Below are 5,777 nucleotides of genomic sequence, written 5' to 3'. Positions count from 1 at the left end.
TATATTATCAATAATAATAATAACAAAACATATTTTTATTTATCATATGATATCTTACCACTACATTGATAATAGACATTAATAATAAAACTCATTACTATAATATAATAATAATATATTAGATGATAAATAACATGTGATTGCAATAATTTTTTATAGTTATACAAAAGTACCCAAAATGATATATATAAAAAAAATATATGATCCATATTCAATTTTTATATAGTAAAATTCACACTTAATTTCAACCACACATTAGTTTTCTAAATCAATTCATTACCCAAACTATCTACTATTCTTTTAAGTAATATTCACCTTTTCAAAATTCACCCAAACAATGCTCTAACTAAGCTCATCATCATCCTTATTGTTGCTATGCTCACCATCTCCACTAACCAGTATGCAACTTCGATATAATTTTTTATCTTTACAAATTTAAAAAGACAATGATGGAAAAATAAAAAGGTACCGTTAGAGTTTTAAAGAGTTAAAAACAAAAAATGAAAAAAATGTGTGGTTTTAGTTTTTGTTATTCCATATATGGGTGATAATTTTTTTTTTAAATCCATAAATTATGGAACAATGTTCATTATTTGAAATTTTGCTTATTGATGGGCAAGTCAATTAAATGTTTTTAATTTGTTACAAATAAAAAATTTGAAAAATTTGTTTAAGAAATTAAAAAAATGGCCAAACCATAAAGAACAATGTAAGACGTCATATTCTATTAAAAAACTCATAACTGTATTATCAATTTATATATATAAATAATAATAATAACAACAATATAAAAAACACACAAACATCCACCAAAAAAATAAAAATAAAATTTCAAATTAATTCCCAAAACAAAGATAGTTAAATATATATATATATATATTATCAATTTAGTTGGGAAAAAAAAAGTCATCTAGAGAAAAAAAATACTCACACGAATATAGAAATTTACCAAAAAAAAAATAAAATAAATACAAACAAACAAACTTGAAATAAGTTTGGACTATTGACAAAGAGATAGACTAATCTTTGTATCATTACATATGCAGAGGAGTTGGCCGGGCTGAAAAAAAGATTAAATATTGACTATTTTAAAGAGAGAATTGCTTTAAATTTTGAATTTGATTAGGTTTTTAAAATTTTAGGATTTATATTATTTTTGGAAAGAATGAGGGTAGCTTACCATATTATTTTGAATTTTGAAATTTAAAATCATAGATAATTAGTGCCTTTATTGTTTCTTTATTTGAATTGTTTTGATCAGCATTATTTTTGAAAAGAGTGAGACTGATTTATCATATTATTTTGAATTTTAAAATTCAAAATTGTAGATAATTAGAACTTCTTTTGTTTTTGGATTTTTGACTTAAGGAACTAACCAATAGATTTATTTTTATTTTTTATTTTTTTAAAGTTAACAAATTAACAAAATTAGTTTGAGAGTTTCGAACTTCTACAATCATTGTTCTTAAAAAGAACATTTTCCATATATATATATATATATATATATATATTCCATGAGGTCATTTTTTCCTAATTTATATCATTTGTTGGACTATTATACTCTTATGTCTATTGTTGATATGTATTGGACTATTATACTCTTATACTCTTATGTTTATTGTTGATATGTATGACATAAAAAAAGATATACACATTTCCTTTTTGTTACTATCTCTATTTTGATAGTTACCATTATTCACGTTTTTTTTTTTAATAATATTATGTTCCTCTATTGTTGGAATGGAGATGCTGCTGCATGCCCAAAAATGACATCGTTTTGATGGCAAGGTGATTTTAAAATTTAGTCTACAGCAGTGAGTTTCAAACCCTTGTTACCATTATTCATGTTTTTCTTTTTAATAATATTATGCTCGTCCATTGTTGGAATAGAGATGCTACTGCATGCCCAAAATGACGTCATTTTGATGGCCAAGGTGATTTTAAAATTTAGTCTGCAGCAGTGAGTTCAAACCCTTGTCCTCTCCAAAAGAGAGGCACAATGCTAACCACTGAGCCACTTTGTATCTTCACTAATATTAAGGACATATATTTTATTTATTATATTATTCAAACAATCAATATATATGCATATACACCCAAGTGGTGTCATCAAAATTTATATATATATATACATATATATATGCATATAAATCTAATTAGGTGGATGTCATCATCTCACTTTACTATGTGGTTCTTAATTTCATAGTGAGAAAATAAATAATGTCCATTCAATTTAACTTATATTTTTTATTAATTAATGAAGCCACTCAATTTGATATATATATATATATATATATATATTTGAACCTATTCATCTAAACAAGAAGCAAAATGAAGAAAAAAATGACTACTTCAAGAATAAACAATATAATCCATAATTAAAAATAATAAATATCAAGTTATACCAAAAACTACAATATGTCCATCCAAAACAACACTAAAAAAAATTCCAAGACTAAACAAAATTTTATAAAACCCATTTGAAATATTCAAAATATGTCTAAAAAAATATCATTATCTAAGAATTACGGTAAAAAAAATAAAATAAAAATACTACATTTTAATTTTGTGGGGGGAGGTTATGAATGACTAAATTTTTTTAACAAAGTTTCATTATCTAAGAATGACTCGCCCCTCGTGGGATTAAGCTCTCTTTCATCAAATGACATCCCTTGAAAAAATAAAAATGAATAAGTGTGAGAGAATTTATTGGAATTAATTTATTTTATATTAAAAACAAACCACATTACAAATTTAAGAAAATTGCATACCTGTGAAGTTTGTGGATTAAATGATGTTCGTGAAGATAAAGGGGTAGACTGTGGGTAGTTTGATGAGCATGCAATGTTAGTATCGTCAAGCTTGAAAAGATTGTTACCATAATTCATCAATTGCGGCCAATAGGATATCCCAACATCCTAATTCGTAAAAAACTATTAGAAGTAAATATACTATTATAAGAAAATTTAAATATAAAAAATAAAAGCTAACTTGTGAGTAGCATAAAGAGGAACTTTGAACATTTAACATGTTGCTTGATTGGCCAATTTTCTAAAAAAATTATAACATTTGTCAATACATTGCATGAGTCAAAAAGAAAACAAAAATTAGAATCTAAAAAACTACGTGACTCATAATTTGTAATAAATTTAATTGCAACAATTCCCAAACAACCAAAACTAATAATCTAAATTGTCTAGCATGTACAAAAATAATTTAGATTGTTGTTTCACAAATAATAAATCGACACAAATGATTTTTACGTGGAAAAAACCACAGTTGGAGCACCTCCAATTATAATAAAAAATCACGGGCGAAACGCCACTAATCAATCCACTATGAAAAAAGAAAGAATACAAATTTACCAAACAATTTACCCAAACCTTGTAAAATTGTCTTCAATAATCCGTGTCTCTTTCAACAACACCTTTGTCTCGGAATTGATCAGCTTGATGTCGAATCCACAACATTTATGTCGAATCAACGACCATGAGCAGCTTCGAACTACTTCAAAGACTCCACACTTCTCTAGAATCCACCAAAGAAGAATACTCTTGTATTGAACAATCAAACAATCCTTTGATGTATACTTATCAAACCATGGGTTAAACTCAAACAAAAATCAAAGAAACTAGTAAAGATGCTTCAAAAGAAAACCCCAATTTCCAAAAAGAAGATCTGGAAGCTGTACCATAAAAACTGGCTTCGCAGGAATGGCCACTCGAGCTGTGTGACTTAAATGTGTGTTTCTAAACAAGTATCTACGCTTGAGCGATGAAAAGTTCGCTCGAGCGTAAAAACACAACTCTCAGTACTTTTGCAGAGAAACAAAACTTCTGAGAGTGTAGATTTTTCGCTCGAGCGCAACTTTCACCGCTCGAGCGATCAAGCCAAAACACTAGGAAAAATTACAACTTTCAAAACCAAGTTTATTCACAGAATTGACAATACGTAGGGACCTAACAGAATCAAGTAGGTAAACAATACCTTACTAAGATCGATAGGTTGTGAAATAATTTGTGTCATCTTATTAGTCTTCTCATGCTAAGGTTTTAATCTACCCTACCCTTTTGTCCACCTTATTTATTTATTTATTATTTTTTTAAGCCTTTAACTCATGCAAAGTTAGGATTACAACTCATATTAATGTCGCTTCCATTACTACAAGCGCCCGAATTATCAAATGATACCATCATTTTATTCACTTTTGCACATAGTTTCTCAATCCCTTTATCAACCAATTGATAAGCAGGCTTACACACAGATGCTTGAGTTGCTAGCTTTACCATTCTAGGACAAAGATCCCTGTAACGTGCTGATATCTCTAACTTGGGATCATTCTCATCCACTTCAACTTTTTCCCCCTTAATTTCACCACTTTTGGCATCTAATCTCCATTGACCTAATATGTACCTCTCAGAAATTTTCATAACATTCATTGTATCAAGTGCTTTAATTGCATGACCACATAAAATTCTAATGTTTTCAAACTTTTGACAAGTGCAATGAATTTTTTGACAAATTTTGTCTCCTTCTAACTCATTAACTTCCATATTACCCTCCACAATATACTCTCTATCATCACTATATAAGCTAATCACGTACCAAACTTCTTCTTCTAACTCATGGCATTGCTTCACTCGACAACAAAGAGACATGTCCAACTCATTATGAAATAAGTCAAAGATAGGAGGGGTGCATAAATTAGCAACTTGGTTCAAACTAGGAGACTTTTTCAATTTCATTCTCGACAATTGTTGTCTAGAATTATATATAGCTTTTACTTCTTCATACCACTTATCTAGAACAATCTGGTTAAAGTGGGTAAAAAATTGAACAATATTATGATTAGCTTGCAAATACCTCTTTAATGCTGCATTCAGGCTTTTTCTTAGTTAGGTGCTTCGCATTCCTGCAGTGAACAAATTTTTCATGTATACGTGAGCCCACTGCTCTCTTTTTCCCCAAGTCTTTTTCATCCACGCATTCTTGTGCAAGTTGTATTTATTAATCAAACTTCAATTAACTCGTGTTCGTCCTCGTATCCAAAAATATAAGCTTTGAAATCATTACCAAATTTTGAACCACTCTGATACAAGTACCCTGAATGCTTCAAAGCATTTTACACTAGGTGTAAAGTGCATAATCCATGGAAAACCTTAGGTATGACTTCAGATATTGCCTTAATCATTGCCTGACCTTGGTCTGTGAAAAAACTGCTAGGCTTTTTCCCTGACATTGCATGCAAAAAGGTTTCAAAGAACCATTCAAATGAAGCTGTAATTTCATCATATAATAATGAGGCACCAAAAATCACTGTCTTTCTAAAGTGGTTAAAGCCAGTAAATAAAACTAGTGGCCGATACTCCTTATTTGTTCAAAATGTAATGTCGAATGATACGACATCACCAAAAAGTTCATAATTTGGAATCATCTCATGGTCAGCCCAAAAAATATTAGTAATCATCTCATCCACATCCAATTGAATTGGGTAGTAAAATATAGATTTTCATCTGCTTGTTGCTGAAAATATCTTAATAAACTCCCAGCTTCCCCGTATTGCAAATTTCGTTGCCTTTTTTTCCATGCAAGTAGCTTTTATGGTCCTCTCTCGTGAATCCCAAATTTTCTTTTCCCCCTGCTAAGATACTAATGAGATCATGTGATGCATTAAGAGAGATACCAATGTCATCAGCTATATCAACATCCAAAGTCAGAGCCTGACATAACTTTCTTTGAAATGGTATCAAATGTGTGCACTGAGAAAGATGTAAAGG

Source organism: Camellia sinensis, chromosome 1 (assembly GCF_055761805.1).
Source record: "Camellia sinensis isolate YWXY chromosome 1, ASM5576180v1, whole genome shotgun sequence".
Taxonomy (NCBI): domain Eukaryota; kingdom Viridiplantae; phylum Streptophyta; class Magnoliopsida; order Ericales; family Theaceae; genus Camellia; species Camellia sinensis.
Note: the sequence above shows the minus strand (reverse complement) of the source record.